Raw genomic sequence first — 20,531 nt, 5'->3', positions numbered from 1 at the left:
TTTAAAAAAGAACCAAATCCACAGCAGAATTCAATTCTTAATTTTATGAAAATGGACATAACATAAAGGATATAAAGGATAATGGGGATCAAATAAATTAAATGGGGGTTTATTCATCCTAAAAGTTTGCCTGAGAACTGAATTTTTTTTATATTTAAAATTTCCTGTCACATGACAGTCATGTTATATTGATTACTCTTAATATGCTCTAATTATTCTTTTTTATGAAAAAAACTAGTTGATTTTTATTATTGTCATCAATGCCAAACAAGACTTTAAATCAATTAAAATCTTTCATTAAGCATAAAGTTACTTTCACATATGCTACAATCATAATACATGCATTTCTTTGAATAGAGGCACATACTTTCTTTGGATTTTATAATATCCCTGACTGCAAGATTATGTATATAAAACTCCCATTGTTGTTTGTGTAATAGTAAATTAATCAAACTTATTTACACTATCTAGAATAAAAAAAATGGGAATAACTTACTGATAAGATTCATTTTAAAATCATCTTTATTTAGAAAATACTATCCTTAGAATTATAATTCCATTTAGCTTCAACTAGAGCAAAAGTATCATCACTTAATAAGTCAAAGTAGTTACTTAAAAACTAAAAATTAGAATAAGTCAAATTACTTTTGAAGAGGCCAAAAACATCAGGTTTCTTGTTGTGGTTCTTGATATTTAGTAGCAGGCTCATTTGTAGGTGAAATCAGCCCTGAAGGAAACTCACTTCTGTTTTCAAAATGGGGTTCTGGAGGTAAATCCATCTCTTGGGGGAAGATAATGAGAAAAACACCTCAGTAAATAGACATTTTGCATTGGGGATGGAGGGGGCTGTGGGCCTGGTAGAAAATAATCTTGAGATGTTCCACACATTTTCTGGAGGAGGTAGAGGAAAAAAAGATTCTCTTCTCAACTGACTCCTTGGATCCACTGGAATCAATAGACCTCTGATTGGAGGGAAGGGTGAGAAAGCAAAGCCAGAAGCAATTTCTGGGTTTTAAGCAGGGAGAAATGAATCAGGCACATTGGAATTACCAAAATTAACTTTGGTATCATTTCTACTAGATTCCATTTCTGAAGATGTAGGCCAATCCATTTTACCCAAAGACAGAATAGTAGAACTTCTAAGTTCTGCTGGTCCAGATGGTCTATTATAATTATAATAACATCCATCTTGCCTTTGTAGAGAAAGACATGGATCTAAATATGGATCTCCTGGTGGATGGAGCATAATCCTATGGGCCTTTACCCATGAAGGTGACAGGGGCCCAGTGTAATAAAAAGCACAGAGAATCAGTTAACTCATCAGAGCCTGATTCTGTTTTTTCATTGAAAATATGAAAGCCCAGAGGTTTCTCTTGGCCTCTTGAACCTCTTCTTCCTCCCCCTAGAAGCAAAGATAAAAGTCTGTGTGGACTCTTCTTTTCCAGAAGTGGAGCTCTCATTTCAGATGAAGGCTGACCCAATACTGAGGGACAATTTAGGGCATGCTCTCTGCCAAAGGCTGTATTTGAATCATCAAGTGCATAAGAATCTTTTTCTTTTTGTCTGTTGTGAACATTTTCTTTACTTAAATCATTGAGGTATCTTTTAGCACTCTGAGCTGCCCACGCATATGCTTTTTTCTCATAGTAGATAATCTGCCCTGGATGAGAATGAATGCTTCTCTCCAATTCTTCTTCAAAAACTTTGACTTACTTTCTATAGGTGTCCAGCTGTTCAGTTGCATGGCTGGTGTTTTCATCCACTTTGGAAAATTTCTCCTCGCATTTTACATGGTAATTTTCCTTTACTATTAATTTCCTTTGGAGTTTCATTACACTTTCTTGATATAGTTCAATCATGACTTTAAATTTCTGCTGAAGATTCTGATTCTCACTTTTATTTTGTGTATATATTACTGCAAAGAGGCTTGTTCTGTCTTAAGACTTTTAATATATTCTATAAGGTTCAGATAATAAAGTAAAAAATGGTTTCTTTCTCTTTTTAATATTTTAAAAGAGGCATTTAACTTAGCACCATACACCAGTTCCTTCAAAGCTCCTTTTGGATGATCATTTAATTGAGCGCCAATCTCTGATTCACTCTTCATTTCCAACTCCAAGTTACCATCATCTGTTAGGTCTTCTTGAAGCAAGGAAGCACAATCTTTCATTTGCAACAAGTGCTCTGTCAGAGACTTAATGTGATTTTCTTTCTCTCTTAGCACTTGTTCTGCAAGCACTTTAGAGTCTTCAAGTGTTCTTTTCTGTTTATTAAGGTCATTCACTTTTTTTTCCCATACTTCAGCTTCTTCTTGCCGCAGTCTGGCTGCAGCAAAATATCCAGGGGGTGACCAACAACTTGTGTACTTGATACAGCAGGAGTGGAAGCCGTTTATTGTAGGACAGGAGCTGTATTTATACATTCCACACAGCTTATCTTAATTAGCATAAACTAGATACAGCAGTCAACCAATAAGGAATCTCCACACTTAATGGCTCGCTTTTGTTACTTCACAAACCACTCCCTCTGGCATTTTGCAAGGCACCATGCAGACTTGTTTACAGACTCTAACATTTCTCTGGCAAAATGCCAGGCGCCATCCTGACTTGTTTACAGACCTTAACATCTTCTAAAATATGTTTCAGACTTTTCTAAAGTTTGAAATTTTCATTCAAAACTTTTTTTATTGCTACCTTAAATTCTTCTTCATTCACTTAAAATATTCTCAAGGTTGTTTTAGCTTCAGCTATTTGTGAGTTGAGGGATTTTGATTCATCTTCTCTGGACTTAATCTTTTTTGATATATCTTCCACCATTTCATTCTGCTGAGAATATTTAGTTTTCTCTTCTTTAAGCTCTTTTTCTAGAGACAGTATTTTATCCCCAAGTTCAGATTTGAACCTATCCAACTTTTCATATATTGCCTCCCAATTTTCTGCTTCTATTGACTTCTTCTCAAAAACGGTGTCCTTTAAAGATGACTCTAAGCCTTCATAATCTTTTTCAACAAGGCTAGCTGTTTCATGTGGTTCAAATTTTTCTTCAATTAGTCCAGCAAGTTTTAGAGCAAGCTTTTTTTCTTCTTACATAAAGCCTGTTTCTAACACATTGACAAAATCTCCACAAAAACAACAGAACAGCAAAAGATCCAATAGCTGAACATGTCACCAACTCCTGAAGATAGCCATAAGTATTAGAGCCTGATTTCATGTCCTCAGACAATGATGCCACAATCCTAAGTACTTATGCCCCAGATACAACTCAGGGGCAGCCCTCAGCCACTCTATCACACTAAGGCTCATTTAGCTATTGCTGCTGCAACTACAACCTGTCCCACCATGCCAAAAGAGGTTGGGTACACTCAGGTCTTGGTCAGAGACCCAAAGTTGCATCAGGCAATGGAGAATAATATTGTGAAGCAGTTGCAGGGGTGGGGTAGGGGGTAGGGGGTAGAGGGTCTGTGGGCATAGACATGGAAAGAAGTTATGGGCTCCCAGGTGCCTAGCACACTCACATTGCCTTTCTGGAAAATTTTGGCCCCTTCACTATGCTTTCATCCTGAAGCAGTGCAGGTTCAAGCCTGCCCCAATATAGTCAGAGAAAACTCCTCTCTTGCAACCAGTCCTTGGTTTGATTTCAAGACTGAGCTTATTATGTTCAATTCTATTCAGTCATAATATCAACCAGTTTTATGTAACTAAAATTCTAAAGCTTTGTAAAATATTTGAAGAGCCATTATGTCACACATTTATATTTGTACCACTTTCCCTTTTATTTTAATGACTCATTCCTTTTCCTCCCCTCACGTTCACTCCCTTTTTCTTCTTTTCTTTTTTCTAAGTTGCCTCCCCTTCCCTTCTCTACCTTTCTATTTCTTGCAATGTTGGAGGTTAAACTGCAAGGCCTTCTATATGCTAGGCAAGCTCTCTCCCCCTGAGCTCCATGCGTAGCCCTGTTGACAATTTCTATAGAAGTAATCTGAAATTTTTCTATAGAAAAAAGTTTCATGTAAGACTATCTTAAAAGTAATGTTAGAAGAGTTACTAACAAGAACACAAATCAGTTTTGACAAGTTACTTTTAAAAAGAACAGCATGTGTAATATTTATAAAAAGAAGGGGCTTACAATTAGAGTTGGTTTTCATGTCAGTTTTTCCAGACTACTATGTATTTAAGAGTCTTCAAAACCTTTATTCAGATGCTCTTTTGATTTCTCATAGTATGTAAATACTTCTAAGTAACCTTGTTCTTATAAATATATAGCAAAGAGAAGGATAAGATGTGACACTTTGAAATGGATTTAGTTTCTGAAGGTGAATTATGTTATTGTTCAAATAGAGTCCATTACTTGATGTAAATAAAAGACATCCATATATTTTTTTCCTAGTTATTCTTAAATTTTTGATGAGCCAGATCTAATGTTTGAAGGAAACAATTCTCTACTAGTCACTGGTTTCCTAAATGTATCTAAAGTTAAAAGGCAATACCCCACCATGTATGAATTAGACCAATTATATTTCAATGGCCAGAGGGGTATTAATGTAATCTAAAACATTTATCCTGTTTCACAAGGCATAAAAGTTTAGAAAATTTTTAACAATTGTAATTATGTGAGATTATGAATATGTTAATTAGTTTGTGGTGAATATTTCACAGGTATATACCTATATCAGAATCAAATTATCAGCTAGGCATGGTGTTACATACCTGTAATCCTAGACACTTAGGAGGCTTAAGCAGGAATATCACAAGTTCAAGGCCAGCCTCAGCAATTTCACCAGGCCCTATACAATTTAGTAAAACCATGTCTCCAAGAAAGAAAAAACACAAGCCCTTCAAGTCACATTTCAGATCCATTAAACCACAACACCATGGGCTACCCTCTATTAACTCATGACCCAGTAGGCCTCACTAGATGCTGACACCATGATCCTTAACTTCCAGAGCCATAAGCTAAATAAAGGTCTTTTCTGTATCATTTATCCTGGGTCATTTTCAATTATAGTAATAGAAATTATATTAAGTATTGGAGAGATTCCTGGTCAAGGCACACAAGTAAAAAGCAATACCTCTGGAACTCAAACCAATTGTCTTCAGTTCCAAACCTTAATAGAAGCAGTTAGCCATCAAGTATAACAAGCAAAAACCAGGCTGCAGATTCCTCTTTACTTGCCAGAGCTGTTTCTGTTTGGATGTAGTCACTGATGAGAATAGCTTGATTTCATCTACGGCATCTGTATCAAGCTACCTACTTTCAAATTAACTTCCTGAGCCTTTTTCTCATTTGAACATGCAGGTCAATAACACTTTAGAAATAGTGATAATAATATCCACTAATAGAGTTATCCTCATCATTAAATGAACAGACAGAACAGACATCAATTGCTGTTCCATCCCTTCACACTCTCTTTTTCTAGTTTTTTACTAGGGAAAAAAGTGAGGATTTTTAAAAATGATTTTTTTTGAAGGAATATAGAATTTTGAAATGACAAGAGAACTTTTATAGCATATCAAATAGTAACAAGATACCCAACCACACCCAACTAAAAAAGTTAAGTCTGGGGCAATTACCTTTAAGACTTTCCACTCTGTGACATGGGCAACTTGTCTTACCACTTATTTAATATCAGAAAGTCTTGCACCAGTCATGTCATTATTCCCCATATTACCAGAGATGATGATGATAGACGCAGTACCACATGAGCTTCCTGAATATTTCCAGAGTTCAGAAACAGCTATTTGTACACTTTCCACAACTTGTAATTTCATTTCCTACCAAAAGCCTAGTACTGAACAATTTTTCTTTGTAAAATGCAAGCATTGTGTTGTAGCACCTTACATTTAGAAAACAGTGAGCTTGGTGTGGTGGCACATGCCTCTAATCCCAGCAACTCAGGAGGCTAAGACAGAAGGATTGTGAGTTCAAACAACTTTCAGCAAAAAGCAAGATGCTAGACAACTCAGTGAGACCCTGTCTCTAAATAAAATACAAACTATGGATGAGGATGTTGGGGGTGTCCTTGAGTTCAACACCTGGTACTCCTTCTGAACAGAAGATTATTGTTTCTTTTTCTGACATGTTACCCTCGGAAATGGGGATCTTCATTCCACAGAAACTACTGTGTATAATTTATTAACTGAGAGATGTTAATTTGTTGGACAAAAGGATTCACTATCATAGTACCATAAAGAGTTTGAAGTAGACACCAGAAGACGCAAGGAGAGATGATATGGAGATCCAGGGAGTCCAAAAGATGATTCCTATGAGTCCAAACAGCATCCATGGATCAAATATAACCAGAAAGTGCTCTCATGATTAAAATGATTGTTACAGTGGACAAAAATCATTCCTCTTGTTTAACATCACTGGACTACCCCGGGGGTCCTCTAGGAAACCCCCACAAATCATTCAGACCATGTCAACCTTCAGCACTGTGGCTGGGAGCCACTCTGATTCACTGATACTTATGCCAAAACAGTTGTAAAATATTTTGAATATCACTTCTGGGTATCATCAAAACTACTTAATTAAGAATATTGCTTGTCCATAAAATCTTATATGCTTTCCCATTGAGCTATTTGACAGTGTTTATTACTAAAAAATACTAGCAGCTGAAAGTGAGATCCAGCTCCATGAAATGCATCTTTTTCCTATAGTAGGTATTCATCAAATTATGCATGTTAAAATTTAATTTATGATTCATACACACAGTGTTAAAGTTCTAAAAACTATATGCTACAACACAATTTATCATTCACTTCTTTAGAACCATGTATTATTTATCTCTTTACTATTCCCTACTAGAATAGCAACTCAACAGTAAGACTAATACACAGATCCTTAATGACAAAATAATTTGGTTTTACTCATGGAAATACTCGAGTTTATTAAAATATATAGAGAATATCCAAAAAGGGGACCATTTATCCTCCTGTTTAACCCTAAACTGTATGAATTGTTTAGAAATGGGTACTAGCCCAGTCAGTAAGAGTGTGTCTCATGGAAAATAATTAAAATAACCAGATATAGTTTTGAAGAAAAATATCTGCATTTAAAGAAAGAAATAAAAATTTTCATATTCAAAAGAAAATGATTAGCTATTTGAAAAATTACAATTTGCAAAATTCACTAAAGCTGTATCACCATGATTTTATTACATAAAGTATGTAATGGTGTCATGAAATATTACTCGCTGAACAACAGCTCAGAAAATAGCCACACAGTTAAAGGCATTTGACAATGGAATAATATTCTATGACAAAGAGCCATGCACAAAACAATTGGTGAAAACAGAAAGTGTGAGAGCTCTGAAGATGCAGGGAGACATACAGATGCTTAAGAAAGGTTGTTTTCAAGAGCACAACAGGCAGCCACACAGATCACATTGCTCTTGGATTTCTTTTTTAAGTTCAAGATATGATGGGGTGCTAGGTAAAGCAGAAGGTCAACCCAAAGAGAGTCACAAGTGAAAGTCATTGACTTATCTCTGCAAACAAGATTTCCAGTTCCTTTAAAAGCCACCATCCCACAGGACCTGAGCACACTAAAATACTCAAGGCCAAAATGTACTTGCCCCTCCCAACTTCTCCATTGTGTTAGCCAGCATCTCCTGCAGTGTCCACACTGAGAGGAACTGCTCTAGCACAAAGGTACACATGTACATGTTGACCAGGTTATTCTGTGAGGAAAGAGGGAGAGCCATGTGTATGCCACCAGTGTCAAGCATCCAGGCTCATCTTACTTGGTGTCCTCCAGCTGCTGTCACAGAAAGTGTGATGGTGCTTGCTGCCCTGTCAGCTGCCCATTACTACAAGACACTGTCATTACTGCTTGTTTGATACATTGTCACACTCAGGATAACAATAGCTGCCACTTGGAGTATGTATCCTGACAGGAATTGCCCTGTAGCTTTGTCTATAGTCCCTGCAGTTCTCTATAACAGACTATTACTACCAGAGACAATGAAAGCAGAGAAGTTGGGTCAGCATTAAAATTTGACTATTCCAACTCTCACACATTGGTTTCTAACCCACCAAGCATTCTGTTGATTTAAAAACTAACATTCATGGCTTGGCAAGTGGGAGGAAGTGGCAGCTGTGAATTGTGTCTGTGTGGAGAGGGGAACAGCAGAGAGGAGTCTCCAGGGGCCACTGCAGCTGCTTCAGAGAATCAAGGAGCAGCAGGCAAGACTGAGTAGAATCTGCAGTGGCCATGACCACACTGTGGGGACCAAGAACAAAGAGGAGGAGCAAAGATGCAAAAGCAAAGTCTGAAATGAATGTTACATAAATCATTTTAAGATCTTTATACAACTATATACATTTCTGAAGCCTTTTCTTAGTAAGTACCTCAAGAAGGATGAATCTGCCTTCTTGAATCTTTTAGAGTGTCCTGTGTGTCTAGAATTCCTGGGTACTTCTGCAAAAGTCTTGCCTTGCCAGCTCAGGTTTTGCAAAGAATGTTTGCTGGAATCGTAGTTTCACTCCGTTGTCCTGAGTGCAGGACTCTTGTTGGCTCCCATGACTAGGAGCTTCCCAATAACTTCCTGCTGGTCAGGCTTCTGGATGGCATCAAACAGAGGCTTTGGAAATCTAGCCAGTGGGGGCAGTGGGACCAACTGTACAGATGCATTAATGGTTCAGGGCAGCACTATGGCTCATTGCAGGGCAAAATGTCTGTAGAGCTCACAGTGTGGATGGAAGCCTAGGTTGCAAACCTGGAGGCCCCAGTTGGGGGTATACCTGTTACCATGTCCCACATCATTAAAATAAACATGAAGAAAAGGAGAACAGGACTTTAAATTCAGCAAATGCAACATCTTCATTTATTGATGACATGTTGATGAAAACTGGTTCCACATGTAAGTCAATGGGATCCATGGCAACGTTGTGCAGATTATTAAACCATTGACTCTGCCCCATCTCAGTGGAAAGCACTTTATGAATTTGAAGTGAAAGATGAGGAAGCAGACAATGATAACTTTTCATTTGTTAAGGATGATGTTCTCACTGTGATCCAAAGATAGATGAAAACTGCACTGAAGGAATGTTGGCAAACAAAATAGAAATATTTCTGATTTCCTACATTGAGTTTAACTTGGTTGCTAAGGAGCTGACAGAATGGGATTAGCCTCCCATGGCAGGAGTTGATACTACAGAATATACCTCAGCAGCATCCCAGAGCAGCACTGCCACAAAGCACTCCTACACCAAGAACACTACCAAAAAACGCCCTCCTTTACTTCCCTCACCATGGTGAACAACTCCTCTAACATATCCCAGCACTGCCACTCCATACTATCAGCCCTCCTGTATTCATCAGCTCTAGCAACCTCTCAGCTGCTACAAGGATCAGAGAAATACCTTCAGTGTTCCTTATCAGTTTCATGTGAGTTCCACAAAGTTAATTGTGATCCCGCCACCCACACAAGCAGTGCAGTAACAACCAGCCCCCTTTTAAATTTCCTGTTGGATGTCCCCTATCCAGCTGCCCATGAAACTATGAAGACTCCCTTTCCCACAAGCACTCTCCTGGCTACCACTGTCCTCACCTTCATGCTGTCAGCAGCTAGTGCGGCTGCTGCTGGAAGGGGACCCTGGACCTTGGCAGGATCCACTGCTCACAGGTTGGGAGACTGAATATTATGAAGATGTTAATTCTACCCAAATTTATCTACAAATTTGATATCATCCCAATATGAGTTCTAGCAGTTAATTTGTGGAAATGTATATATTTATTTCAAAATTTAAGCAGAAATAAAAAGAACCAAAAATAGCAAAGGCTATTTTAAGGAATTAGAACAACATATAACAAGCCAACAACAGACAAGAGTATTTGAAAGGGATGGCATAGGAGCAAGAAAAGTCAGAGACCAGGGGAACAAACAAACCAGAATCCAGGAGCAGATGGCACTCTCACAACTTTCACCTCAGCATGGTGGGAGAAGGTGGCCTTTTTTTTATGCTGGGTGCACTGAACCTTCATACCTCAAACTACATACACTAAATAGAACCCAGACCTCAAAATCAAAGTTAAACCTATAAAGGCTCTGGAAGATAACAAAAGAGAATACCTTTCAGTGGGCAGAGGGGATGCAAAAAGCACAAACTGGGAATGAAAATGTTGAGAAGCTGGAGCTCAGTCAAATGAGCCCCTGCTGTTCACCATCAAAGACAGCAAGAGCAGTGACACAGGAAAGCCATCTGTGACAGACATAACTGATCAGACTCCCAGCAGAGCACCTGAAAATGCAGGAAATCAATGAAAAATGTCAATCTTACTTTTAAAAAACAGGTTGAGGCTCAAACAGGTGTTTCACAAAACAGTGCACTCAATGGCCATCAAAGACTCAAAAAGTTGTTTGATAAGACCAGCAAAATGCAAACTAAAACCACCATGAAATTACATGACCATCATACAGATTAAATGCTTTCTAAAACTAATGTGACTGGTGGGATCCTTAACTGGTGGGCGATCACATTCCTGCCTCACTCTGTTCTGGTTTAGAAGGCTTATTAGTGACTATACAGACACTGATTTAAAGGACAAATAAAGAAGGAGGCTTTAGGGATGAACTCATGTAATCCCATGAGCCCCTGACACACTGGAGATGGTGAAAGCATATTTGCATAGTGAAATAACACACAGACAAACATGGACCTGTCTTTTATGAAAAGACCTTCCCAAAAAAACAGCCAACCCATTCATAGCACCCATCATGCCAACCACACATCTAAACAACAAAAAAAAAAGGTCTGAAAACTTATTAATCACTGCCCAAACAAAAGCTAGACTGAGGCTACTCTGACAGTGCCTGTTTTATTACCACTGCACCCATGTGAAAAACTGATATGCTGTCAGCATTTCAGTCTACAGAATTAAAGAATCTTGACAAAACTCTTTAGCAATACATTTTCTCTGCCAATAGAAATAGACTGAATTTATTTGACCTTAAAATAGATTATATTTATACTGTATCAAAGCCTGTCTTGAAAGCTGTGCCAAACTATGCAGTTCTGGACTTAATGGCCAAGCAAAAACGGGCACTGAAAGATGGAACAAGGCTTGTTGTCAGAGAAAATGCCACTTTATTGAGGAAGAGCTTGGCATATTTATAGTGTTGGGGGTGGTTTGACAGTTATGAAAGTTTAACAGATTAATGGTTTGACAGTTAAAATAGGGTGCTTTCTGATTGATGGGTAAGGATCATGTGAGTCAACAGGGCTCACCATTGGATGGCTCTTCTTGGGGGGATGGGGAAGTTAGTCTTTGGAGCCCAGGCGACTCCCAACATTCCCTCCTCTTTGTTATTAAATGAGAGTGGGCGTTGACTCATTCTGACTGCTTCATGCTGAGATGGGGCAGTGTGGGAGAATAGGAAGGAAGTAGGGAGCCACCACAGGAGGGCAGAGAAGACTGCTATAACTTCAGGAACCAGATCAACAAAGGTTCCTTGCCACTACAGATCCATGATGATGTCAGGCTGCTCTTCAAACTCTCTCCTACCTGGGTGTCTCTGAAACCAGCTTGCTTCTCTCTTTACCTTTCTCAAAACATCCCAGCTTTCCAAAAAGCTTTCTTCCCTCTTTACCTTTCCCTGGCCCTTGTATCCCAAAATATCACTGTTCCAAGATTTCACTAGTCTTGTCTCTCTTCACACCAAGAAAGCATGGGCTTTGTAATAAAGAAGGCAGCTTCTCCCATGCTCTGAACAAAGGTGGCCAAGGGAGGACAGTGGCCCATTGTTACCATATTTCCCTTTAAGAGCATTCAGATCTCTCTAGGTTTTATGTGAAACACCTCAACCTTAAATACTGATACTTGAAATTCTTATGAAACTGGGAAGGCAAACAAAACACACATGGTTCTCCTTAGGCCCAGAAGGCAACTGGTAAAATGCTCTCTTATAATAAAGGTCACAATTATTAAGGGGTCACCATGCTCTGGACACCTAAGTGGTTTGTCAGAAGGACAACACACAATGGTCCCACTAACGGCCAGATCCAAGCAAGTAGTAAGGAGGAGAAGGGGTTCTGGCTGGAGCGGGCCCTTAGTGTCACTTTCTTTGAATCTCCAGACATAGGGAAAAGAGAAGACCCAGGAGGGGCCAGAAATTAGGGGGAGCATTAGGTATTGGGCTAAGAATGGAGACACAGAAGAGGCGGAGCTTGAGGGGATCTTGTGGGGAGGGATGAAAAGAGTACTTAATGACAGGTGATTTTCGTTGGATCTTTTGATGAAGGTGTAGGAGCACCAGGCTTAAGCCTGGAAATGTGAATCCACAGGGTAAGTTGGTTATTAAATAGCTTGAGTTTGGCTGCCAAGGGAGTGCACGTATTCACCTGAGCAGAACCTTTCCATTTTGGTTTTAGAGGGGGCTTTTCCCCCAGTGGGCATTAGTAAACAAGTTGACCAGGTGTTAAGGAGGTAGGGTTTTGAGAGAGACTGGGGTAAGGAAGGAACCAGTCTTGATAGTTCCAGAGTTCATAGCACAGATGGAAGAGGAGGCACAGGGCATAGGTTTCAGAGATGGGTAGGGGTTCTGTAGGCAATCCAGGAGGAATGAGGGGACGGCCATACATGACTTCAAAAGGTGAGAGATTAGAAGGCTTCTTTGGCAAGGCCCTAATGCACAATAAAGCCAAGGGGAGCACCTTTACCCAGTCCAGGCTTAATTCCATGGTGAGCTTGGTGAGGGTCTCTTTAAGGGACCAATTAGTCCTTTCAACCTTTCCTGAAGCCTGGGGGCGGTAAGGGCAATGGAAATGCCAAGGGAGTGATAGTGCATGAGCCAGTCCCTGAGTTATCTGGGAGGTGAATTCTGGGCATTGTCTGATTGGATGGAAGTGGACATCCCGAAACAGGGGATTATGTGAGTAAGCAACAGATCAACTACTATAGAGGCCCATTTGTTAGAAATGGGAAAGGCTTCAACCCATCCCAAAAAAGTATACAAGAAAATATTTTATGTTTTTTAGTCAGTGCATGTTGGTGAAATCAATCTGCCACTTTGTAGCCGGGGTATGACCGTGGGCCTGATGAGAAGGGAAAGGTTTAGGTTTCAATGGAGTATTGGTATTGATTCTCTGGCAGACAGAGTATTTGTATTGGTTCTATGGTCTTTTTCCCTTAAGAGACAGAGAACCCTAGATATGATGAGATCTCTTTACATGTTATTTGTGCCTTTTGTGGAGAGGCCCAATATCCCTTTAAAGCCAAGTGGAAGTGATCTATTGTAGGAGGGTCTTATCACGTGGGGAAAGGGTAAAAAAAGGAGTGAAGGAAAGTAGTGAGACTCTGGACTAGAATGGATTAGAGAGTGAAGAAACTGGAAGAGATGTTGGGGATCTTTGGGCCGATTTCCAGTGGTAATGAAGAGTAGCAGAGAGAAGGTAAAGCTCTGTAGGGTGGCTGATCGAGCCGCTTGATCAGTCTCGGAATTCCTCATAGTAGTAAGGGAGCAGTCAGTTTGATGGGCCTTGCAATGGATTATTCCCAGTTGGGAAGGCAGCCTGGAGGCTAGGCCAGAAATAAGTGTGGAATTAGACTGCCATCCCTTTGGTGGTCAGTAGCCCCCTTTCCTTCCAAATGGCTGTGCGGGAGATCAGGATATGGAATATGTATTATATAGGGAGAGGGTTTCTCCCTCCACTAGCTCACATGCCCTTGTGGCAGCTATGAGTTTAGCTTGTTGGTTGGTGGTATTTGGTGGGAAATGTTTTGCATCTATGATGAATGAGAGGAAAATGACAGCATACCCTGCCACTTTAACCCCTTTGTGTATAAAGGAGCTACCATCTGAGAACCAGACGAGGTCTGAAGAGGGCAAGGGTCCCTCAGAAATGGTGGTAGGGCAGGTTAAGATCATACCTCCAAGCATTTATGGACGGGATTCTGTGAGGGAGAATATGGGAGGAGGGAGGCAGGGTTTAATGGAGAGTAGGGCTGAGAAGAGATGGAGGGATTTTCAAGGAGAGACAAGGAGGGATAGAACCCCGGAAGGAGGAAGTGACTGTAGCCCCTTGTAAGTGAGAAAATCTTTTAGATGGTGAGGAGATGAGATGGTTAGTGGGGAGCCAAAGGTAAGCTTGTGTGCTTCTTTCTGGAGGTCATGGGCTGCTGCTAGGGCTCTGAGGCATGGGGGTCAGCCCCTGATGGTGAGGTTGGATAAATAGGCCACTAGTGCAAATGTGGGACCATATTTTTGACCCAGAGTGCCCAGACTTTTTCCCTATTTCTCATGTACATAGAGAATGAAGGGTTGGTAATGGTCAGGGAGATGCAGGGAAGATACCTGGAGGAGGGCCTTTTAAAGGATTGTAAAGGGCTTCCCTGCCGCTGAGGGTAGGGGTTCATCTTGGGGGCCCTTGGCCAGATTATATAATGGCTTGGTGAGAAGGGAGAAATTCCAGGCCCTGAAGTACTCAGCTAAACTCAAGAAGGAGAGTATGTCATTTTTGGTCTTTGGTGTAGGTATAGACACAACAAGCTGCTTTCTGTCTACTGTAATGGCCTTTTTCCCTTAAGAGACAGAGAACCCTAGATATAATGGGATCTCTTTACATGCTATTTGGCCCTTTTGTGGAGAGGCCCAATATCCCTCTAAAGCCAAGAATTTAAGTAGGAGAACTGTGTCATCTGTTGAGTGTCCTTTGGACAGGCTAGAAGAATTTGTAGAGGTTTTCAAGAGGTGCAGACAGCAGGATTGGATCGGAGCAAGAAGAAAGCCTGGACATAAGTGATGTCTACCCATTTTTTGAATGCTCACAGTAATTGTAGAGATCCCTTAGAATGGTGGGATCCAGAGACCTAAAAAGGGGCCATCAGCTTTGGTTGTCTAAGGGATAAGTGGGCCAGGCCTGGGTGCTATATTTGATCCAAGAGGCATTGTAGGGGAGAGTCAACTGGCAGAGAGGACACATTACCCATATAAGGAGGAGGGAAGAGGATGCAGAGAAGGAGGAAACTGATTTATTGGCAAAAGGGGTGTCCCCACTAGAGCCAAAAAATCAGGAGTGCCTAAGTGGCAGGTTCGAGCTGCAGAGATTGGGAATCACTGAATCCCGACAGTCGAAGCTCATGTCCTGGATGGAGATAGAGCCATAGGAGACTTGGCCAAGGCTTTTTGGGACCCCTCCTGCAGAGACTGGAGACTCCCAGGACCGGAAAGAGGGGAAGAGGGCAAGAGAGAGGAAAGGTGAGGGTAAGCATCTCTCTAGTGGCTGAGTCTTAAAGGTGAGAGGACTAGGACTTTCAAATCTGCCCAAGGAAGGAGTCTCTGAGGGTCACCATAGCCTTAAAGGCTGTGGTGTGGTGCTTTCCTCCCCATATGTGGGCAAAGAGATTTACTGAACGATAATCAACATATTGCAAGAGGCACTGGGGTGAAAAGATTGGAGATCGGAGGCCAAGGGTTGTCCAAGGAGGTGTGGACAAGGTGGACTATCTTGAAATCCCTGAGGAAGGAAAGTCTAGGTTAGTTGTCAACAATGTCTAATGGTGGGATCTGTCCAGGTAAAGGCAAAAATGTCTTGTGATTCAGGGACAAGGGGAATGAAGAAGAAAGTATTAAATCTATGACCAAGAAGTGGGTGTCAGTGTGGGGGATCTGAGACAGCAGGGAGTATGGGTTGGGAACCAAAGGATTTATGGGCCTGACAGAGGTGTTGATGAGCTGTAGGTCCTGAACTAAGCAATAGGACCCATTGGGCTTTTCTAACGCTAGTATGGAGTATTGTAAGGAAAATGAGCAGGTCGAAGTTACCCCTTGCTAAGAAGATCCTGAATAATAGGTTGTAGGTCCAGAAGAGCTTTTGTGGACCGAGGGTATTGAACCTGATTGGGAAAGTTGTTAGGATCTTTACTGGTGGGCAGGAAATGGTGGAGAGGGTGTGGGTATCCCATACAATCGGGTCAACCAGGTTCAAGGTAAGGGGTCCTTTTTAGTACGGTGTTTCATGTCAGCCTCACAACTGGAGCAGAATGGCCATTCTTCTGCTGAAAGTGCCAGAAAAGATGAACAGGCCAATTCTGGGGCCTGTCTGATGCCAGGAGACTGGATGCTGATTGTCGTATTAAATTTAGAGAGAATATCTCAGCTGAGTAAAGGAACTAGACATTGGGGCATAATTAGGAATGTCTGAGAGAATGGGAAGTTGTCTATGGAATAGAATAATAGGGGAGTCTATTTTGGATAGATGGTCTTTCCTCCAACCCTAACAATAGGAGAGGTGGATGGCACTGTTTGCCCCCAGAATTCTGTCAGGACTGAGAAGGTAGCCTAGGAGTCAAGGAGAAATTCAACCTTGCACCCATCCACCTGAATCCACACCTTGGGTTCCTGTCTTTTTATGGCCAGAGACAAAGACCCAAGGCTCTGTAAACCTTTGATGGCCATGCCCAGAAGGTTGAAGGGTTCTCTAGCCATAGGCCTCCTATGGGATCTAGGACATTCAGAGCCCCAATGACCTTGTTGTTGACATTTAGGGCATGGGGTACGAGAAGTGCATGGTGCGAGGCATGCCCTGGCTCAATGTCCCTCCTTGCCACACTTTAAGCAGGCACCTGGGTGGGGGGTTGACCTGTGGTAATGGGCAGTGACCCGAGGAAGCACTCTGCAAGGCCTGGGCAAGCATCTGAAATTTCTCACTCTGGGGGGTTGCAGGGGCTTATTCAAGCTTTTTTAGTTTGGCCTGGATGTTGGGGCAGCTCTGCGAGAGGAAATATGTCATAAGGACATGATGGCCATCTGGGGTTTCGGGATCTAGGTTACTGCTGAAGGGCTTTCATAAGCTGATCCAGAAATTCCGATGGGGTCTATTGTAATTTTTGGAAATTGATGGCCTTACATGCTGCTTTTTTGAGCCCAGCAATAATACATGCAGAGAATCAGTCCCTACTCTGTATACCAGCTTGTATATCTGAGGCAGCAATGGCCCTGGAGGGGGACTTGGATTAACTTGGTGAGTTTCATCTGCATGGACTCTGGCAAGTTCCAAGACTCTGGTACTTTCCTCAAGAAGGAGAGTATTAGCCAATAACATATAAGTGAGGCTATAAGCATGGTGGACCCATTGAAACTCACTTATGTAAGTGATGGGATCTGTGGTGATTGAGCCCAACCTTCACTCGAGTTGCATGAGGTCATTCATAGAGAATGGGACATGTACCCAGATAATGCCCTCAGGTCCAGCAACCTCTCTTAAGGGGGCCATGGTTTGTGGAACTAGGGAGCGGGACCTAGTTTGGGGGGGACTATAGGTGTCAGCTGAGTCGGGGGGAACCTGAGGGGCTGGACAGAGCCAAAGGGGGAGGTCAGTAGGGAGGCAGTTCATCTGCCAGATAGGTCGGGGTGAGAATGAAGAAGAGAAAAAGCCTCAATGTAGGGGGATCTCCTTCCCCTCTTTTGAGTGCTTGCAGAAGTTAAACAGATCTCTCAGAATTATGGCATCTAGGGATCCTCCTGGGGGCCATTGATTTTGATGGTCCAGTTGATAGTAAGGCCAATCTTGTGTGCAGAATTTAATAAGGGGGAGTCTGCAGGGAGGGAAGAAGAGGCCCTCATACAAGGGTGGTTAGAGAGAGAGAGAGAGAGAGAGAGAGAGAGAGAGAGAGAGAGAGAGAGAGAAAGTGCCTATTCTTCCACCCCTCAGGATCTCCCACTCATAAACAGGTTCCAGAGAGTCCACCATGACTGTGAAGGTCGTGGTGGGGTGCGTTCTCTCCTCCAGATTGGGCGTCAGAGGTTTGCCAAATGATTATGGTTAAAGCCCCTGCATATAGCCCATCTGAATTTGGATACCTGATAGGGGAACTCACCTACTTAAGAGCTGGTGTTGTGTGAGTAGTAACAGCGCTGGAAAGAGTGGACAAGGATGGCAAGCCTTGAGAGAGTGGGCCCTCCAGCAGCAAGGAATTCCCCCACCAGATTTTGGCACCAATGAAAGAACAAACAAGGGTCGTCATTGGAGAAAATGCCCATTTATTGAGGAAGAGCTCTGCATATTTATAGAGCTGGGGGTGGTTTGACAGTTATGACAGTTAATGTTGGGAGTCACATCAGCTCCAAAGTCTAACTTCCCCATCCCCCAAGAAGAGCCGTCAAATGGTGAGTCCTGCTGACTCACATGATCCTTACACATCAATCAGAAAGCATCCTGTGCCAACTGTCAAACCATCAAACTGTTAAACTGTCATAACTGTCAAACTACCCTCGTCTCTATAAATATGCAGAGCTATTCCTCAATAAACGGGCATTTTCTCCAACGACAAGACAGCCTTGTTCATTCTTTCAGGTACCATTATTTTTTTCTCTTATACAAAGATCTGTGAGTGCTTCTCCTGGATTTATTTACCAAATTATGTTTGCTCAGACTTTAGTTTGCTCCATGATTCATCCTAGAAGGCAATGGCATCAGTGTTAACACAAGATTTTAAGATTCATTTCTATATCTTAAAAAGATAAACACAGCCCCTTTTGCAGAGGCCTGGGTGTCAGTCTGCCCATCAATAGAGAGAAGCACAGATGCATTTCTCTGTCCTATCCTGATTTTCTGACTGTTTGGAACTGGCATGGCTTAGGAAATCACTGTAAAAAGAGAGATTTACTTACTTTAAAGAGTAAAAACTAAACATACAGGCTTTTTAAGCTTCAGTTTCTGCCCATTCTTAACTTAATCTGACACATGAAAATGTAGAACATTTTAACCCTGACACAGAGAGCCTCTGTGTGCCCAGGAAAGTGTAGGCAGCCAGGGTATGCTGGACACACGAAGGAGTAGAACTTTGAGCAATTCACCCTGCAAACCAGGGGTTGAAAAAAGTTGTTTTAAAATTAAAAAATAAATATAACTTTGGTTGTTATTTGGTGTGTGTGTGTGTGTGTGTGTGTGTGTGTGTGTGTGTGTGTGTTGTGTACATATGGCAAGAAGTGCACATTCTAATTTGATATGGGCAGAAAGTGACATTTTTGCCTTTAACTCTGTCTTTGGTGCATGTTATGCATGTGGTTTGGCTAGTTAGTTTTGACAGTGTAGTACACACTGATTGGGGAATTAAAGACATCAAGATATACACTCAGAAGTTAAGCTCAGAGGCTAGGGTTTTTAGCTCAGAGATAGAGTGCTTGCCTAGCATGTGCAGAGCCCTGGGTTCAATCCTCAGCACCACATGTAAATAAATAAATAAAATAAAGTTATCGTGTCCAACTACAACTAAGAAATAAATACTAACAAAAAGAAGTTAAGCTCAGAAATTTGTTAAAAGCATTTGCTATTAAAACACTTGTGTTAAATATAAAACACACTGGAAATGCATACATAAGCGCTACATGCAATTATGGTTTATATTTTTATAAGCTATATATGGAATGTGCACTGTAGTGCCCATTACGTAAAAAAGACAGGGAAAATATTTTTGAAAATATATATTGCTTAATTTTCTGAAAAATTACTGAAGTTTATTTAGCCAGTTCTGCCTTTTATCATAATAGGAAAGCCAAGGGCTGTTCCTATTAGGATAATCACTTTGCTTTCTAAGGTATTTCAACACTCTCCCCTGATCTGAGTTATCTGAAAATCACTCCAATATATTCATAAGCTGATCAATTTCTAAATATTATTTGTAACTACCTGTAGTAGCCTTCCAATATTTCAGATCCAGTAGTTATGTTTTCAAGTGTCTCTAGTAATATGGACATCTTCCATTCATAATGAGATGCACTTGTGATCCAGCCTAGCTGGAGTACTTAATCCCCAACACCCAGCAACATTCACACAAAAGATGCCCAGCTTAGAACCACCAAAGCTTTGCAAAGCTCTAATTATAATTACTTGCCAAAATATCCCCAACAGAAAATGAAATTATGCAAAACTAAACCAAATTCAAACAAAAATATGTGCGCTTTCAAACTAGGTAAAACAGGAAGTTATTAGGTGTCTGCAAAAGGAGGAGCTATTTCAGCTTATGCATTTGACCAAAATGGCAGTGCATGTCGGGGGGAATATCTATATTTCCTGTCCCTCAAACCCTACTATAGCAATAATTTCTTTTCCCCTAAAAACTTGTATTATAGCTTCTCCCATAAGAAAATAAAGAAAGAAAATAAGAAATAAGTTTTGCAATAGCTTGGATCCTAAGTGTCCCCCCACAAGACCATGTGTTAAAGGCTTGGTCCTCACTGTAGTGCTATTGGGTGATGATGGATCCTAGAAAAGGTTAGGCCTAGTGGGAGGTCTCCAGGTCACTGGAGGTTCACCCTTGAAGGGAGAGTGTTTGCCCAGCCCCCTACTCTGCCCATCTCTTTCCCATCACATCAATCAAATTTTGCTTTCACACCCTTTTACCAGGATGTGTCACCTTGCTACAAGCTCAGGGCTACAGGCCAAAACCATGCACTGAAATTATCCTTTGTCTTCATAACCCTTTCTGTTTCAGAGGTTTTCTTGGTATTTGCTGACATGATGGGAAGCTGACTAATGCACCTACTACCTCTGCTCTCCCTAGTCCTCAATACTGTGTTTAAAAGGGCATCC

At 41.2% G+C, this 20,531-nt stretch overlaps 2 pseudogenes; both read right to left on the bottom strand.

Moving 5' to 3' along the window:
* Positions 1 to 665: 665 nt before the first annotated feature.
* On the bottom strand, positions 666 to 1,246 carry LOC143641956 (melanoma inhibitory activity protein 2 pseudogene; annotated as a pseudogene).
* A 4-nt stretch (positions 1,247 to 1,250) lies between these two features.
* Positions 1,251 to 7,663, bottom strand: LOC143641955 (melanoma inhibitory activity protein 2-like; annotated as a pseudogene).
* Positions 7,664 to 20,531: the final 12,868 nt, after the last annotated feature.

Source organism: Callospermophilus lateralis, chromosome 7 (genome assembly GCF_048772815.1).
Source record: "Callospermophilus lateralis isolate mCalLat2 chromosome 7, mCalLat2.hap1, whole genome shotgun sequence".
Classification (NCBI taxonomy): Eukaryota; Metazoa; Chordata; class Mammalia; order Rodentia; family Sciuridae; genus Callospermophilus; species Callospermophilus lateralis.
This window is presented reverse-complemented; position numbering and strand designations above follow the sequence as displayed.